This window comes from Schistocerca americana, chromosome 11, assembly GCF_021461395.2.
Source record: "Schistocerca americana isolate TAMUIC-IGC-003095 chromosome 11, iqSchAmer2.1, whole genome shotgun sequence".
NCBI lineage: Eukaryota > Metazoa > Arthropoda > Insecta > Orthoptera > Acrididae > Schistocerca > Schistocerca americana.
Window position 1 is genome coordinate 54820270 of NC_060129.1, and position 21064 is coordinate 54841333.

The following is a 21064-nucleotide window of genomic DNA, read 5'->3' on the forward strand; positions in this document are numbered from 1 at the left end:
TTAATAAACAAAAACTGTAATCAAGGCGGTAACACAACACAACAGCAGGTGTTCGCACACTAACATACAATGTTTACATGGAAGCCAGCAACGTGGTAGAGTTGATGTATACAGCGAAGGGCAGCATGAATGGTCACAGGTTTGTTTAATCCATGAGACAGTGTCACAGGGATATTGAAGGAACTGAAATTAAAGACTCTTGAAGGCAGATGTAAACTATCCTGAGAATGTCTGTTAACAAAGTTTTGCTTATGGGCTTTAAATGATTACTCTAGGGATCTACTACAACCCATTACGTGTCATGTGAGTATGAGATTAGGAAATTTACTGAGTGCACAGAGGTATTCGAACAATCATTCTTCCCACACTCCATACTTGAATGGAACAAGAAGAAGCCCTAATAACTGGTATAATGGGATGTACCCTTTGCCATGCACCTTGCAGTGGTTTGCAGAGTATAGATGTAGATGTAGATATAGGCAGATGACAGGCACACATAGGGCTGCCATGATTATGTTTTGCTGGAATCCACACCACAGGGTACTGCGTCGGTTCAGAGAGAGCTGCATGAGGACGGGATACAGAAAATGTTTTTGACACTATTACAGCACTCTTCTGTACAGATTCACATCCATCTTGACTGCAGATGACATTGGTATAATAGTGAGGGATGTTAAGGAATCTCTGCCCACTACAACTGATAACAGACCTCAAGTCCTCGCAGTTAAGGTTCAGTGCCAATAGGCTGACCCCTGATGTGAAGAAAACAAACTATATACAATTTCTAAAGGTGAATCAAAACCAAGCTCTCTATCTGGTATTGGATGGAAATGAGTTAGAATGGGCATGATGCATAAGACTTTGAGGAATGTGTATTGACCAAGACAAACTATGAAGACCATGTAATCAAACTTTCTCAGAGACTCAGTTCTGCAATATTTGCTATGGGAATTATTTCTAATGTTTGCTCTCCACTTGGTTCCAGAATGGCTTTTTTGGGTACCTTCAGCCCATTTAGCTTATGGAATAATTTTATGGTGTTTAATCAATAGTTTGTCAAATGAGATTTTTAGATTACAGAAAAGGGCTATTCAAATCTTATCACACACTGTTCCCTCCTTGAACATATGCAAATGTATGTTGATGCCAAGAGCTAGACTTGGAGACCTGAAAACTAACTCTAATTACCCCATGTGTAATTCTTGTAGCTGTGGGCCCATACACATAGGACAAGGAAGAAGGACCCATGCTCAAAGGCATGTGAGGCATTTTTTGTCACTCTTTTTAATGCTCTTTCAATACATATAAAGACGTTGGAGAGGGAAATGGCTATTAAGCAAAATTAAAATCGTTTCGTGTTGAGAAGTGTCTCTACAATGTTAATGAATATTTTTGCTTACAGGGATGCTAAGCCCTCATTACTTGTTGAGTTATTTTGATTCTCTTAACTGATGTACTGTCTATGCTGTGTTTTTCCTTCCAAAGAACGTTTCCCTGTTGGTTTTCTGTGGCCCCTGTTCATATGCAATGGAATGCACCTCCTCGGAAAACGGATGTGGTGCCTGCCCAGTTGTGGTGGATATAACGTCAGCACGTTTTTGTGTGTTTGTGCATTATACTTTTCGGCAGTGTTATATAATATGGTCACATGATTTTATTTTTTCATGGAGCTCTTTAGATCAATGTTTCATGATTTAGCTACATCACTGATTTACTTATTGTGCATCTTGTACTTTTCAGTAGAGTTTTATTTTCAAAATTTCTTGTTCATTGATTAGGTTCTTATGCATGTTGCAATCACAATACAGACTATGTTTCTGTGAGTCCCATTATAATCATGCACTGAGTGAGGTAGCTACACCAGTCTAGTATTGGAATTGTATTTGGGAGGACTTAATTGCCCATCTAGGCAGTCTGGCTTGGATTTACCATGGTTCCCCAAGTTGCCAAGATGAATGGTGAGATAATTAGTTGGCTTAGACCATGGCTAACTTCCTGCCCTATCTGCACCTAATTGTCTTCTAATGTTTTATATATGTACATATTATTTGTGTACTGCATCTTCACATGTCAGATACTGTTGTATTAAATCATCTAGGATGAATAAATAAATAAATAAAATGGAATGACAACAAAACTGCTGCTGTGCCAAGGAATCAGTATAATTTGTTGTGGATGATGTGAAAACCAGACATATTCCCAAGACAGCTAGTCATCACAAAGGTCACAGTATTTCCTCTTGCGCCAGGAAATGTTAACCTGGAGATTAGTAATGCCACAGAGAATCATTTCTAGAAGCTCTAGAGAATTCTGTACTCAATAAAAAGCCTGTACCCTTGTTCCCACTTGCTGTTACCTGTGTCAGAGTACATAACTCCTCTCTGAACCTAAGACACATGAATCAAAGTCTGTGTGGCAATTATTTTCTATCTGGTAATGTTATGTAAATTGCAGGTCAATTGAAACTTAATTTTTATTGTAAAGAAAACTACTAAGAGGAGTTTGTGCAAGTATCCCAAGATCCTAAAAAGGTCTTCTACAAGATGTACGGTTACCTGCTTTATACAATATTGTCTGTGGCCACTCTGCTGGATAAACATTATATTTACCTGAGTTGCACTGCCCAGGAAGAGAATTCTGTAGGAGTGAAAGGAATGAAAATATGCAGTATAAGCCAATAAGCTATTGTTTAGACCAAGACAATAAGAGATGTTTCTAGGAGAAAATCATACTCAATTGTACATCTTGAGCAGTTTATTTATATGTTTACTCAGTTTTAACTTGCTGTCAAAAAGGACTCAAAAGAAAAATCAGGAGGGTCTTGGCATAATTTCATTTCATTCACATGTATCCTTGGAGCTGAAATTTTCTTCAATTGTAATGTACAATTGTCAATTACTGGCAGTGACAGATTGGCTATAGAAGGCCTTACATTCTCCATAATGGAATATGATGTATCTCTGTGGCACTGAGGGGTGAGACTTGACAGGTCTTAGCAAACCATTCCACACATATGTAATTATGAACTAATACCCCACTGTTGGATATCTTAATAACCTCACTCATAACAACAATGTATAACACTAATAATTTTGGTCTGACGTACTCAGCAAAACAAATGGTAGTGAAATGTGCTACCACACTTTATGTTACCCATTTGTGTTGCCAAAACTTTTGAGATAATATACCCCAGCAACTCATGATGCTTTTAACTGAATAGCTTTTTCAGAGCCTTTCAGCAACTGCTGTAACACCACCTGAACATCCAGTCTTGCATAATATGCATACAATATCATAATTTCATTTAAACTTAATCACTACTGATATTGTAAATGTCTGAAATATCTCATGTTAAGGGAAAGGTGGAAGGAATAAATAGAAAAGGAAAGAGGGAAAACAACTTGAAAGCAGTATTTTAGAAAGACTGGGGATATAGGTGAAGATGAACTGGAGATGCTACATTGTGACAAGAATCTGGCAGAGCTATGAGAAACCAAAAATGAAACATGGCACCTGTGGTGGACAACATTTCTTCAGAGTTACTAAAATTCTTGGGACAGCCAGCCATTACAAAGCTGTTTCACCTGGTGTGCAAAACATATGAGACAAGGCAAACCCTTCAGACTTTAAGCAGAGTGTAATAATTTCAATTCCAAAGAAGGCAGATGTTAACAGGTGTGAATACTATCAAACCATCAATTTTATGTCATAATTGCAAAATATTTACTGTTACAGATATGAAAAAAGGTAGGAACACATGAGGCAATAATCTTCCTATGACTTATCCAAAAAGACAGGTTGGAGGAAGCACACCTATGTTCATTGCATTTGTAGATATTGAGAAATGTTTTGACAATATGAACTGGAATATACTCTATGAATTTATGAAGGTGCCAGAGATAAGATACAGGGAGCAAAAGGTTATTCACAATTTATACAAAACCAAACTGCAGCTATAGGAGTCAAAGGACTTGGAAGAGAAGCAATAACTGAGAAGGGAGTTAGACAGGGTTGTAGCTTATCCACAATGTTATTCAACCCATATGGTGAGAAGACTCAGAGGAAACCAAGAAGAAATTTGAAAAGGGAATTTGCCGGCCGAAGTGGCCGTGCGGTTAAAGGCGCTGCAGTCTGGAACCGCAAGACCGCTACGGTCGCAGGTTCGAATCCTGCCTCGGGCATGGATGTTTGTGATGTCCTTAGGTTAGAAAGGTTTAACTAGTTCTAAGTTCTAGGGGACTAATGACCTCAGCAGTTGAGTCCCATAGTGCTCAGAGCCATTTTTGAAAAGAGAATTTAAGTTTTGGGAGAAGAAATAAAAACTTCAAGATTTTCCAATGACACTGTCATCCTATCAGAGACAGAAAAGGACCTGGAGAGCAGTTGAATGCATGGACACCCCACAGAAATTTTTCCAGTGAATGGGGGGTAGCAGAGGTCAAGACACTAATGTTCTCGTTCTTTATAATAATGAGCTGGTCAGTTTTGATTCACGTCATACCATAAATACTAATTTTTATAGGTGGCACAAAATAACTTATTATATCCCAAAGAGTTCATGTTTGTCCAATCAATGTATGAATAAAATCTCTGGATCCAGATCCATGGAGGAAGGGGGGTTTGGGGGGCAGTACATGCCCCCTCTTACCCCCTTTGCAGATGCCTATGGTGAACATAATGGATAACATCTTGAACAGAGATGATAATATGAATATCAACAAGGGTAATAGACTGCAGCTGAGTTATATCAGGAGATGCTGAAGGAATTAGATTAGGAAATGAGAAACTAAAAGTGGTAAATCAGTTTTGCTGTTTGGGTAGCAAAATAACTGATAATTGCTAAAGTAGAGAGGAAAGATAATGCAGACTTGCTATAGCATGATAAAGATTTTTGAAAAATTCGAATCTGTTAGCCTCAATATAAATTTAAGAGTCAGTGGTATTTTGTGAAGGTAGTTCTTGGGAGTGTGACTTTCTTCTGAAATACAACGTGGATGATAAACAGTTCAGGCATGAAGGGAATAGAAGCTTTTAAAATGTGGGGCTGCTGAAGAATGCTGAATACTATATCAGTAGACCAATCTAGTTGAGGAGATACTCAAAGAGACTGGGGAGAAAAGGAATCTATGGCACAACTTGAGTAAAAGAAGGTATTGGTTGGTAGCACACATACTGAGCTACCAAGGAAGCATCAGTTTGATAATGGAAGGTGCTATGAGTGGTTAAAATTGTAGAGGGAGACCAGGATATGAATACAACAAGCAGCTTGAAATGGTAATAAGTACAGTAGATATTCATGGATGAAGAGGCTTGCACAGAATTAGACTAGTGTAAAGACTTGCATCAAACCAGGCTTCAGATGGAAGACCGCAAAACAAAGTCTCATTTTTCTCTCCATTAAAAGTGAGTTTCACTGTCTCTAACTGATATAGCAGGGTTTGATAAACATGCCCCGAGAGATCTTTGTTTCCACAGATTTTGTATATGCTGCTGTTTTGGTGGTCAGTAAGTATATTGAACTCTTCTTTAAAATGTTGTTGCCATTTATCTATACTTTCATACTACATAAAAGTCAACTAAATACATTTCTTAGATGATGTTCAGTCATTACTAAAAACTCTACATTGATATACTAAATATGTAAAATATACCTGGAAAAGCATTGGCCTATGAATTTAGAGAACAGCCATTGACCTCCTTAATCTTGCTGTTGTAATAGGTATATGTAGCCACAACAGAGTAATTTAATTATTTTAACTATGTTTTGCTTTTTTTTGTAATTATATCTGGTGTCTGCATCTCGGAAACACAATTAAGGTATGGTTATAAACTGATCACTTGAGTTGTGCTGTGCATTCATAGAAGTGCAATCGCTGTATGTAAGACACAGTAACTGCCTTCTCGAGCACTGTGTGCCAATTCTCCAGCACAGCATAGATCAAAGTGCTCACAGTAAGACAGGGGGGGGAGGGGGGGGGGGGAACAGGAGATGCAGCAGTTATACTGGAGCCAATCAGGTAGCAACCCCACGTGACTACATCAGGTTTTCATGGCCCCGAAGGGGAGTCATCTGGTGGACCTCCTGGAGTATGTAGCAGATCTTCTCTCAGTCATGCGGTTGTTACTGTGATAGTGTTTAGAGGAGACAAACGTTTGCTACAGACATGAACGCAAGTCATTAGGCTGAGTTATGTTTCACCTTGTTTTCAGAATAAGTTTTCTAAGTTGTAGTTAATTCTGACTTTCCATTTAGTAATTTGTACCTGGGACACAACAACTTGTTGTTCTTATTTCATTAAAATTTGTATCTTTAGTTCAGAAAATTGGAAAAAGATTCAATCAATAATTATACAACAATATTTATTTCAACTTGTGTTTCCTACCATTACTGTCATGTGGAAACCAGTCCAGTGGCAGCAGTGTAGATGTAGTAAGTGAAGTGGCAGTCAGCAATATTTTTTTCTTGCAGCACTTTAAAATAGTTTATTTCTCTACTATGCATGCTGGTTTTTCCTCCAAACATATGTCCTTGTTTGTATGCATGGAACTCACTTGTAGCAATAAGAGGCTTTCCTCTCTCATGGCCCAGCCTCATGGTTGGAACCACAGGCCAAACATGTATGGTATGCTATGGCTATTGTGACATCAGCTGCTTGACTTTGTCTGTGGAGGGGTCATGCAGTGAGATAGATAGAAATTTTATTCCCAGCTACTTCGGGTTCCAGATGGCAGATTGTAAAGCAGTGGTTGGTGTGTACTTGGAGCATGCTTCCATCTGTAGAGTGTTTTGTGCTGTATGTTTTAAATATGAATTCTGCTATACCCGGGCCACTGAAACATGTCACTTCAAGGTCACTCCCCAAGCGCAGTAGAGTTAGTAGTATGACTAACAAACAAGTGAGGAATGGTGGCGCCGTGTCTTCTGAACCAATAACAGCACCGAACAAAAGCCAGTTCCAGCATCGATGCTACCACGATGTTGGCATCCATGTAAACACTGTATGTTAGTGCACGAACACCTGCTGTTGTGTTGTGTTACCACCTTGATTACAGTTATTGTTTATTAAACAATGTCACCAAAACATCGTCATTCACCAAGTGACAATTTGTTGCGCCGTCGAGTGCCATTAAATAGTCAGGCTTTGGAATTGCTATGGAGGAGGCATAACGGGCAAGGAAAAGAATTTGTTTTCTGTTCATGAGCATGTATTAATTCCTGCCAATAAAGTTTTACAGTGTACCTCCAAAACTCTAGGACTCAATGAAAGAACAGTTATAAGGGAAGGGGTGCTACTTCAAGACTTGCAAGACAATGAAGTAAACAGTGTGGGAGAAAGCTCCTGTGGAAGAAAAAGTGTGTTTTTAAGTACTTCAGGCAAGAAAAAAAAAAAAAAAAAAACCAGACTTATCCTGTTACAGATATTGATTCTTTCGAATCCAATGCAATTTGTCAACTCATATACCAATACTATAGAAGGAAAGAATACCCTACAATAGCGAATTTGCTAATTTCTTTAAAAGAAAGTGAACTTTTCTCAGGGGGGAAAACATCACTTAAGATGATATTAAAAAGTATTGGCTTCCATTTCAAAAAGTTTGATGGATGAAAACTGTTACTAGAAAAAGCTCATGTCATTGCAACTTGTAGCATTTTCTTACACAAAATTTTAGGAAAGGACATACACTCAGTCACATGGTTAGACGAAACCTGGGTCAATGCTGGAGAATCAGTTAAGAAATGCTGGACAGATGATACTCCGAATAGCAGTGGTCATCAGCCGACCAGAAGAGGATGCCTATTAATTGTGGCCCAAGCAGGATCTTCAAACGGCTTTGTGCCTGAAGGACTTATAGTGTTTTGATCAAACAAAACCTGTGACTATCATGAGGATATGGACCACCCACAGTTTCTACAGTGGTTTAAAAATTTGTTGTACAGTTTAGTGTTCCGACAGTTTTTGTGATGGACAATGCATTGTGCCATTCTGTGATTTTAGATAAAACTCCCACCACTAGTGGCTGTAAAGAAACTATGGTGCAGTGGTTGCAGGTGAGAGACATTGCTGCAGACATGAGTATGACAAAGCTGCTGTTATACTCGCAGGTCAATCAAAATAAGCCTGTGTCACCTGAATACATTGTAGATGAAATTTCCAGGGAACGGAGTCACTTGGTAATTAGGCTACCACCTTATCACTGCCATTTTAATCTAATTGAATTGGTTTGGAGTGAAGTGAACACGTACATTAGAAGCAGCAACAAGACTTTTACTATAACAGAAGTGGAATGACTGCTACGTGAAGGTCTTGCTACTGTAGACACTACCTCATGGAGGAAAAAAGTAGACCATGATGCTAAACTGATAAGAGAAGCACTGACTAAAGATGGTATTATAAATGATTAATGATTTCTATTAATGATGATAATGATGATGATGAAGACAATGATTTTTGTGCTGATTCCAATGATAGTGAAGGAGAACTAGATGGAACTTTGCGATTGACATCGTAAATTGGTGAGTGTAAATGTATACAGAATTAATTCTTTTTCTCTCTGCAATTGGGTAGGCTATGTATGTTTAGCTTTATTTCTTTTTATGAGTGTGGATGGTGTGTTATTTGGTATGCTTAGATTTACATTGTTATATGACATTTTACATGCAGCTTTACTGTAATAATTAGGAATGACTTGTCATATATATTGTCATTAGCTTTGGGTGTTTTTATTTCCCAGTTTCATACACCATCAAACGCCTAGTCTTGGTGTTCTCAGAATTGTTAGAAAAATGTACTTTGTTGCACTTACGTATAAACATTGATTGTAGCTTACATTTACAAAATGTACTTCGGAGTTGTGGGCTTGTGCAGTGGCAGCTACTGCAACCTCACAATCGCAGTGTAGCCAACCACATGCGAGCTGTCAAGTGACATGTTTCACCGACACGAGTATAATGTGCTAGTATGTTTTTTTATTAGAAATGAGCTTTTCTTTTTGTATTGAGCTATGTCAGGAAATTTTGGATCACTTTTTGATGGAAATGTATGAGAGACGTGATTCAGTTTGTTTGCATTGCTGATACCACAAAATAATTTAAACAATACCACACATTTTTCTTCTAGTGCACTTGAAAACTTACAAAATTTCTCTGCGCCTGTGTTTTCCAAGACACAATGCCTATGACATGGACTCCCTATTTCATATGTTGATGAGAAATAAACAAAAATTTCCACCAGAAAGGTGTTCAAATTGCTTAATGGTGATAAGGTCATTTTTACAGATCCTTATATACTATACTCCTTTATTTTGTCCATTTCTTCTATTACAGCAGCTGTCAATTAAAGTTTTTCAAGCCAGAAGCATATAAAAACACACCAAAGAAATGTAATTTTAGAAGAGAGGCTTTCTTCTTTAGCAAATACTCCAATTCAGAAAGAATTTATGGCACAGCAAGTAAAAAAAACCATTCCTCGAAGGCATCACTGAGAAATTTGCAGCCTTTTTCTTTAAAGGCATCACCAAAAAACTTGCAGACTTAAAGAACCAAAAGATTGGTTTGGTGTACAAGGAACAGCTAAGTTCAATTATTAAGATATGTTTGCGTAAGTGTAGGTATATTTATCTTTCCTTCTAGTTCTTCATTTAACTTACTAGGCATGGGCACTATGATACAGTTATGATGTGTTATGAATGGAACTGGACGACTTTTTTCAAAAAACTTGTATCCTAAAACAAATACAAATGTAATTAAGTAAGCAAAGTTCCATGTTCTGACCCTAGATGGGCCAACTGGTCCCAGTCAATTGTCATTCATCCTCTGCCAGTGGCATCAGCAGGTGCAGTATGTGGGAGTATGTGCTTTGCACACCACTCTCCCAGTCATTGTTAGGTTTCTACATCTACATCTACACTCTACTTCATAAGCCAAGAAATGGTGTGTGGCAGAGGGTACTTCTGGTACCACTAACTGTTCCCCTTTTGCTGTTCCACTTACTGATGTTGCATGGGATGAATGATTGTCAGTAATTCTCTGTATTGACTCTAATATCTTCAATCTTTTCATCAGGGTCATTACATGAGATGTATGTGGGAGGAGGTAACATGTTGTCTGACTCTTCCCAGAAAGTGCTCTTTCAGAATTTCAATCTGCAACCCTCTCCATGATTCACAACACCTCTTTTGTAACATCTACCATTGGAGTTTGTTAAACATAACAGTAATGCTCTCATGCTGGCTAAACAATCCCATGCTGAAATGCATCACTCTTTCTTGGATCTTCTCTCTCTCTCTCTCTCTCTCCCTCCCTCCCTTTCTGTTTCTCTATCTCTCTCTCTCTCTCTCTCTCTCTCTCTCTCTCTCTCTCTCTCTCTCTCCCTCACTCTCCCTCTCTCCCTCTTTCTCACTTCTATCAGTCCTATCTCCTAAAGGTCTCAGGCTGATGAACAATTCACAGGAACTGGTCAAGGAAGTGCCTTACAATCCACTTCCTCCATGGTTGAGTTACATTTACTTAATATTCTTCCTATGAATCTTGAATGACCTTGAAACCACTACTAATTGGCCTCACTAGGCTGAGTGCATCCCATACCACTTTTCCCACAAAGGAAAAATCACTGGGAGTCTAGCATACAAAATTAAAGGAAAATGAAGCAGCCATTCTTATTGCCAAAATCAGCAGCTGCAGTATAAGAAGATGGAAAGTCACTAAGAACTATGTAAGCTGAAGACATAAAACCTAGAATTATGATGTCTGCAATGTGAAAGAAATAAAAATGTAACACAGAAAAGAAATTGAAACAAATTTTCCTTTCTGGAAATCAGGGTGATCCAGTAAGTAGTGATGTACTGCTCACTACCATTATATTGACTGATATCAGCCCCTGCTCAAATTATTGATTGGACTGCTTGTCACTTCCAGCCAAACAAGTTGTTATTTTGCCTTCCCTAATGCTTCAAATTTGAACTGTGTAATTCAGAGTTCTTCCAATTGCATGATTTTTGAGCACTTGGAAATTGAAACCTGCAGAAATTTACAGCCAGTAAAAGGAAATGTATGCTGGTAGAGTAATGAAGGAACAAAAAATGAGAAAATTTTGTTAAGCAATTCACAAAGAATGAACAAATTTGCATGATGGAACTGGACATCCAATGTTTGTCACAGACAATATGAGGAATCAAGAGAACAACAAAATTGTGCAAGACTCACTTTTGAATAAAGCTCAAAGCTTTTCTGAGTGTGAAACATTTATTAAGTGATACCAAGATAAAAAAAATGCAGTGTCTAAATGGCTTAATGGACTGACAGCAAATTACTGTGTGATAGGCACTCCACCACTTATGGATGGACAAGAAGAGATTTAAATATTAGAGGTGATTAAAAAAAGGACCGAAAACAGACAACAGAAGCAGTACATGCTACTGATGAACCAAATATCTTTATAATAACAGAACATGAACTGTTTGAAAATGAAATACAGATGTACAATTTACAAGCTTATAATAGTGCATCATTTTTTCCCATATTTCTACATAAAAGTGATGAGATAGATTGTATGTGGACAGCAGTAAAAGTGAGTGTGTTCAGAGGCCATTTAAAAACTGCATAAAAATTCGTTTTGAAGCATCAGTACTTCAAAAAATTTTCTGGTGGTCAAATGTCTGGTGTTAGGGATGAAAGATATACCACCCTCTGACTACTATGATAAAAGATTTCGTAGCAGAATTTTAAATACTATTTTACAAAGCTATTAATGAACTTCCTTTATGTAACAGCAGTTGCTGAGCTAGATATAAATACAATGAAACTGAGCAGTTGTAGAAAATATTTTGATGATATTGTTAATACACATAACATGAAGCTGCAAGTAAATACCCAACAATGAGCACTGAATCATCAGACTTGTTAATAGATAATGATTTTACAAATGTAACTTTACACAAATTAATGGTACACATAATTAACACACTCATTCCAGATCTCCATGGTAAGATAATTGTACTATTGAAGTACAAAATAATAAAAATGGAACTGGAATTAGAGTTCTAGAGCAAATTCTGACAAATGCTGTAACTCTCCACATATTGGAAATGTCACTCAGAAGACTGGAAGGCTGTACATAACCTCTACATCTAAATCTATTTTCTGAAGACCACTATTAAATACACTGCAGAGGGTATTTCTCATTCTACCACTTATTAATGGGTTTTCTCATTCTATTCACATACACAAAGTGAGAAGTGCGACTGCTTAAATGCCTCTGTGCAAACTGTAGCAAACATAATCTTGTGCTCATAATCCCTATTGGAGTGGTATGTAGGGGGCTGTAGTATATTTCTAGAATCATCATTTAAACCTGCTTCTTGTACAGTTACACATGCTGGTATTTCTGAAATCCAGAGAGGGCATCTCAGACTTGTGTGTGTGTGTGTGTGTGTGTGTGTGTGTGTGTGTGTAGAGAGAGAGAGAGAGAGAGAGAGAGAGAGAGAGAGAGAGAGAGAGAGAGAGAGAGAGTAGGCCCAGTGTATTTAAGGCTAGCTGCACTACGCTAGACCTCAGTTCTCTATGTGTGTTGCTACAGCTCGTTGTCCATGTAATTGGTTCCTGCTGAATGTTACTTAAACACCGTGTTCAAGTCATCATTGACTCTGTGGAATAAAATGTTTTCAGTCTACTGGTCATGTTGTACTTGTACCTAATTACACCACCATTGGCAGTAAGTGTGACCCAGATCTCTACACAGATTTCTACCTTGGTTCATCTTTGTTGTCATTAAATATGTCTGCTTGTGTCTGTATATGTGTGGATGGATATGTGTGTGTGTGCGAGTGTATACCCATCCTTTTTTCCCCCTAAAGTAAGTCTTTCCGCTCTCGGGATTGGAATGACTCCTTACCCTGTCCCTTAAATCCCACATCCTTTCGTCTTTTCCCTCTCCTTCCCTCTTTCCTGATGAGGCAACAGTTTGTTGCGAAAGCTTGAATTGTGTGTGTATGTTTGTGTTTGTTTGTGTGTCTGTAGACCTGCCAGCACTTTCATTTGGTAAGTCACATCATCTTTGTTTTTAGATATATATTTCCTACGTGGAATGTTTCCCTCTATTACAACGTGATAAACTGACGCATTTGTTTAAATTGACTAATGTCATCTGTAACTCATTGATATTATGTCATGGGACACAACATTTTTTTTCATTTTATGGAGTGCAAAATCGACATTGCTGAACATTTAAAGCTAGCTGCCAATTTTTGCATCACTTTGTAACTTTTTCAAGTTCTGACTGAATATTTGTGCAGCTTCTTTTATACTGTACCTCATTACAGAAAACTGCATTGTTTATGAAAAACCTGAGGTTACTATTAATATTGACCACAAGGTCATTAATATACAACATGAACACATGGGACCAAATACACTTTCCTGTGGCACACCTGAAGTTGCTTCCACATCTGCCAATGGCGGTCCATTTCAGATAACTAGCTATGCCATCCCTACAAAAATTCCTCAGTTCAGTCACTAATTTTGCTTCATACTCCATGTGGTCATATTTTCACATGGAATAAAGCTGTAAGAAAGTCATTTGAAGCTCAAGTCATCACATAAACATAGTTTGTCCAAAGGTCTGCAGAAAGATAAATGTCAGAAATAGTATGACATTAATTACCAAGGAAATCATGAATGCTAGAGAAGATTTAAAAGATCTGCATGAATGATGTCAGAAATGTGATAGACAAAAAGATCATGAATGTATCAGACATAAGAAGAAAAGATATAGCAGGATAATAAGGAAACCAAAATCTACATATTTTTATTGTTGTTGTGGTCTTCAGTCCAGAGACTGGTTTGATGCAGCTCTCCATGCTACTCTATCCTGTAAAAGCTGCTTCATCTCCCAGTACCTACTGTAACCTTCACCCTTCTGAATCTGCTTAGTGTATTCATCTCTTGGTCTCCCTCTACCATTTTTACATTCCACACTGCCCTCCAATACTAAATTGGTGATCCCTTGATGCCTCAAAACATGTCCTACCAACTGATACCTTCCTCTAGTCAAGTTGTGCCTCAGATTCCTCTTCTCCCCAATTCTATTCAGTATCTCCTCATTACTTACTCATTCTACCCATCTAATCTTCAGCATTCTTCCGTAGCACCACATTTCAAAAGCTTCTATTTTCTTCTTGTCTACACTAATTATCATCTGTGTTTCACTTCCATACATGGCTACACTCCATACAAATAATTTAAGAAAAGACTTCTTGATACTTAAATCTATACTCAATATTAACAAATTTCTCTTCTTCAAAAAGGCTTTCTTTGCCATTGCCAGTCTACATTTTATATCCTCTCTGCTTTGGCCATCATCAGTTATTTTGCTTCCCAAATAGCAAAACACATCTACTAATTTAACTGTATCATTTCCTAATCTAATTCCCTCAGCATCACCTGATTTGATTTAGATATTTTAAACATAAAATTGGAACCTAATCATATGTTTCTCCTACAGTGCACTTATTGTATGCCAGACTCTTCTGATGTGTGCTGCTTTTAGACATTTGTTTTCATCACTCTTAGCCTACTTGGTTGATAGTTTACAGTAGACAATAAAAACCACTGATTTTAATGATATCTTTTACATGGAATATCTAAATTGATTTGTTTCTAATTTGCAAAATGGAAGGAAAACTTGATGTGCTGGTAGACTGCCTGTAGTGAAGCCTCAGGCTTAAGTTAGATTGGAATGCAATAATTTCATTATGACATTCTGCATCTATGAAACAGTTTAAGAAATCACAATTTTCTGATCTTTCATATGTTAACGTCAAACTATTTCTTTGATAGAATACCCGCAAACTATAAGTATCATTCTAACAGTTTTGAAATCTACTCAAATAGATCACACTGCAGCTAACATCTGGCTGTGTTCCTGAGCTAATGTGTAGGAGAGCACCTATGAACTTTCTGTACTTAGTACCATGACTTTCTTCTTGTGCTGTTTGTAGTTTCAAATTTTCTTCATCTGGAGTACTGTACAACTATGAATGTTCAATCTAATATTTCCTAGCTAGAGATCCATTATAGCTTACCTGACTTGGAGTCACTCTCTTCTTGTATAATTATAATTAATATTTATCCTCAATATAATTCTTATTCATTTAAGCCTTTCATCTTAAATTGTTTGATGATTTTTTGCCTTTACTTTTGGAACAAATTAATTGCAAATCATTAACAAACACAATCTTATGACTTTTTCAAAAGTCATCCAACAGTCATACCATATTGTAGGACTTTCCCTCAAGCCATATGATGCCTTCAATAACTAACAAATACTATGTGTTTCATCCTTATACCAGGAGGTCACTTCACATAAACTTCCGAAAAAACTTTAGTATTAAGAAATGAGGTCTGTACTTCCATTTGTTCTGCAAAGCCTTTTGACATCAGAATAACAATAACACTTTCAGTGATTGCATCAAAGCAAATGGCAAATAATTATCATTACTGTTTGCTGTTCTGCTGCCATGGCCCATTATATGCCAAATTTTGACACACTGTTCTGTATGTCCCACATTGATTTTTGTAGTTACACTACACTGTAGTTACACTTACAACTAATTTTTCTTGATGTGTGTTACCTGATTTTCTTGTAAAGAGCCACTTTACAAGAAGAACATTAACACTGAGCTGACAAACGTCAGTGTTAGTTACCTGTACATCTACAGATGGTGGTGGTATCACATACATAAGGTGTAAAAGAGCAGGGCTTTGATAGAGCTGTCATTTGTACTCAGGCAATCAATACAAACCGATTCCTGACTGATTATGGTGGCACAATGGGAATTAACAGACTTTGAATACAGAATGATAGTTAGAGCTAGGAGCATGGGACTTGCATTTTAGAAATCATTAGGGAATTCATTTTCTAAAATTTACAGTGTTAAGAGTGTGCCAAGAGTATCAATACCTCTCACTGTGGACAGTGTAGTTACTGACAACCTTCACTTAATGGCCAAGAGCAGCAGCCTTTGTGTAGAGCTTTAAGATTAACAGAGAAGCAACACCACATTAAATAACCTCAGAAATCAACGTGGGACACATAACAAGTGTGTCTGTCAGGACAGTGCAGTGAAATTTGGTGCTAATGGGCTATGACAGCAGAAGACTGATGTGTGTGCCTTTGTTACCTAACAGCGTGACATCACTTGCAGCACCTGTTCTGGGTTCATGACCATATTGGTTGAACCATAGATAACTCGAAAACCATGGCCTGCTTATAAGAGTCCTAATTTCAGCTGGTAAGGGCAGATGGTAGGTTTCAAGTGTGGTGTAGACTCCATGAAGCCATGGACTCAAGTTGTCAGCAGGGCACTGTGTAAGTTGGTGGTTGCTCCATAATGATGTGTTCTGTGTTTACATGGAATGGACTGGGTCCTCTGGTTCTTCTGGTTATGTTCAGCTACTTGTAGACCATTTACAGCCATTCTGAAACAACAATGGAATTTTTATGGATGACAATACACCAGGCAACAAGGCCACACTTTTTCATCACTGATTTGAAGAACATTCTGGAGAATTAGAGCAAATGTTTTGCTACACAGATCACCAAATGTGAATCCCATCAAATATTTATGGATAATTGAGAACCCAATTGAAGTACATAATCCTGCACTGACAATACCCTCACAACTATGGATATCTATAGAGGCAGCCCGGCTAAATATTTCTGCAGGGGACTTCCAACAATTTGTTGAGCTCATGTCACATCAGGTTGCTGCACTACACCAGGCAAAAGTAGGCCTGACACAATATTGTGAAGTATCCCATGACTGTTGTCACCTCAGTGTATATTCACTGGTGTAGTTACTAGTTTTCAGATTTTATTCTTATTTAAATATCCGATTTACTTACCCAGTGCTCACTTACAAATTTCTGACTCATTACTATTTTTTACCTCCTCAAAATTCTCTGGGCTATCAGCACTACAGAAGTTTACAAAAGGTACTCATGACACAATCATTAAATCAATCAGGCATCCTATGTTCCTTAGTTGAGCTTCTCCACCTTTGTTCCTGTTCTTGTTTATGATTGCTTGTGCAGCTTTTGATACCTCTTGCTTCCATGTGCTCATTTACTGATTCTTTGTCTATGCCTTTCACTCAGAATCACTAAAATATTCACAAACTTATTTGGACTCCTTAACATCAATATATCTGACATCATCTTCTGCAACATCAAAATGTCTGGAAATGATAATCTTTTTGTATTTATTTATTTATTGTTCCGTGGGACCAAATTAAGGAGAAGTCTCCATGGTCATGGAACAAGTCAATACATGAAATTATAACACGACATTAGAAACAGATAAAATGAAATATAAAGAAACATATTCAGGTGACAAGTCATAAATTTAAATGAAGAAAATCAACAATGTAACACTGGAATTTGCTTAGCTCTTCCAGGAGCTCCTCGACAGGATAGAAGGAGTGAGCCATGAGGAAACTCTTCACTTTACACTTAAAAGAGTTTGGGCTACTGCTAATATTTTTGAGTTCTTGTGGTAGCTTATTGAAAATGGATGCAGCAGAATAGTGCACTCCTTTCTGCACAAGAGTCAAGGAAGTGCATTCTACATGCACATTTGATTTCTGCCTAGCATTAACTGAGTGAAAGCTGCTAACTCTTGGGAATAGGCTAATATTGCTAACAACAAACGACATTAAAGAAAATATATACTGTGAGGGCAATGTCAGAATTCCCAGATTTTTGAATAGGGGTCCACAAGACGTTCTCGAACTTACACCGCATATAGCTCGAACAGCCCATTTTTGAGCCAAAAATACCCTTTTTGTATCAGAAGAATTACCCCAAAAAATAATACCATACGACATAAGCGTATGAAAATATGCAAAGTAGGCTACTTTTCGTGTTGAAGTGTCACTTATTTCAGATACTGTTCTAATGGTAAATAAAGCAGCATTTAGCTTCTGAACAAGATCCTGGACATGGGCTTTCCACAACAGCTTACTATCTATCCGAATGCCTAGGAACATGAACTGTTCTGTCTCGCGTATAATATGCCTATTCTGTCTGATCAAAATACCGGTTCTTGTTTAATTGTGAGTTAGAAACTGTAAAAACTGAGTCTTACTGTGATTTAGCATCAAATTATTTTCCACAAGCCACGAACGTATTTCATGAACTACATTATTTGTTACTGTTTCAATATTACACACAAGATCCTTCACTATCAAGCATGTGTCATCAGCAAACAGAAATATTTTTGAATCACCTGTGATACTAGAAGGCATATCATTTATATAAATAAGAAACAGCAGTGGCCCCAGCACCGAACCTTGGGGAATGCCCCACTTAACAGTGCCCCATTGGGACTGAACATCGCTACCACTCTCAATATTGCAGAGAATTACCCTCTGCTTTCTGTTCTTAAAATAAGAGGCGAACCAATTGTAAGCTACTCCCCTTACTCCATAATGGTCCAACTTCTGCAGTAATATTTTGTGGTCAACACAGTCAAAAGCCTTCGTTAAATCAAAGAAAACATCTAGCATTTGCAACCTTTTATTTAATCCGTCCAAAACCTCACAGAGAAAAGAGAATATAGCATTTTCAGTTGTTAAACCATTTCTAAAACCAAACTGAACATTTGACAGCAAATTATGTGAATTTAAATGCTCCAGTAACCTTGTATATACAACCTTTTCGATAACTTTAGCAAACACCGATGGCATGGAAATGGGTCTATAATTGTCAACATTATCAATGTCTCCCTTTTTATAAAGTGGCTTCACTACCGAGTACTTTAATCGGTCAGGAAACCGACCACTCCTAAAGGAAAAGTTACAGATATGACTGAGAACTAACATACATAGAACAATACTTCAGTATTCTGCTAGATACCCTGTCATATCCATGAGAGTTCTTGGTATTTAGTGATTTAGTTATTAACTCAATCTCCCTCTTGTCAGTATCATGGAGGAGCATTTCAGGTAATAGTCTCGGAACACTTTTTTCTAAGAGCACTATATGATTCCCTGTTGGGACTAGGTTTCTATTTAGTTCACCTGCTATATTCAGAAAGTGATTATTAAATACTGTACATATATGCAACTTATCAGTATCACGGACATTTCCACTATGCACTGATTCTATATCCTCGACCTGTCTCTGCAGACCAGCAACTTCCTTTACGACTGACCATATGGTTTTAATTTTATCCAGAGACTTAGCTATTCTATCTGCATACCACATACTTTTTGCCTTCCTAATAACATTTTTAAGCACCTTACAATACTGTTTGTTATGGGCTGCTGCATTTAGATTTTGACTGTTTCTAACATTTTGATATAATTGCCACTTTGTTCTACAAGATATTCTTATCCCTCTAGTCAGCCACCCAGGCTGCCTGTTTGTGCTAGTACCCTGTTTTAAACGTTCTAACGAAAAGCAACTTTCAAAGAGCATGAGAAAAGTCTTGAGAAAAGCATTATATTTATCATCTACTGTATCAGCACTATAAACATCTTGGCACTCTTGTTCCTTTACTCTGCTTTCTACATCGCTATACCCAATTAAAATTCCTTAGTCTGCTTTGTAATTCCAAATTGTTTTTCTCCGCTTTTGTGGCAAACATTAAAGACCAGCATCAACACTATTCAAGTTGTTAAAGGAGGGAGAAGAAGTGGAAGGGAAGCAACTAATGATATCAGCTGGACTGGGACAATGAATGAAAATGTAAGCCCGACTGGGACTTGAATGTGAAATCTATTGCTTACTATGTAGCTGCATTAGCTGCTGCACCATCTAAGTGCAGTGTTTACCACAAATGCATTGACTATTTTGACACACTCCCAGACCAACCCACATTCCCATTTAGCACCACCTATCCGCAGCCCCATCTACTTCCCTATGCTCACTAATTCAGTATAACTTTAAATGTTTAACATTAGGTTTCTTTTGCAGACAATATTTCACAAGAAGTTTCCTTTTCTATAGTATTAGCTAAAGTTCTGTTTTTAAGATATGAAACTACACAAACTACTTCAGGGCAAGTCTCCTGTCTGCTATTGCTTCAACTAACAGGAATCCTGATATATCTAAAACTGAAATTTTTAGCTTTCAGTTGCACTATTTAATTCGTGTATATAAAGAGGACATGCATCTAAAATGATTCCTTTCTCTCTTATAAACTGTTACAGACCTGAATTTTAATATTTGTTCCCACTGTTAAATCTCAATTTGTTAATATTTTTTCCTAGGTAAATTTGCAGTTTCATTAACATATTCCACAAAACAATCACAAACTTGATATTTAAGTTTGAGCATGTAGACTCTAGCTGCTTTACCATAATCAATAAAAATGAGAAAAATCTTTCACCAAGCAAACCATGAGATGAGTGAGGCCTATTCAAATCAGTATGAATAACCTGTAATGTTTCTTTTGCTTTGTGGCATTATTTTGAAAACATAAATTGCACATTTTGTTTTCAATACAAAATTTAGATTTCATAAATCCTGATTCTAAATCTGTTGGCAACCCATCAGCTAACTGGTGTTTACACAATGTATTCGAACAGTTAAAATCTACACGTTGAAGAGTACAATGCCATTTCTCCTTTACTAACATGCTACCCTTACTACCAACACTATTTGCATTAATCTCTTACTTGTAAATTTTACTTGTAATTTGACACAACATATCTTCTTTCAAAGCAGTCACAAGTAGGTTATTGTCTTTATCAAAAACATTTGAGGTATTGCCTACACATAAAATTTTATGTTTTTCTGTTATTTTAGCATAGGTAATCAAATTTCTGTCCATGCCTGTGAAATAAAGTACATTTTTCATTCCAGTTGGAATCATCTCATCGTAAAGTGTAAAATGGTATTTAAATTTGTTCTTTTGTAACTTGCAAAACTTTACCATCCACAATTTGTACATTCACAGGTTCTTTTAAAGTTATGCACTCAGAAAAATAAATTATTAACAGCATGATCTGTGCAACCATTATCCAATAACCAATCAGTCCATATGTTGTTACCTGACTCAACATC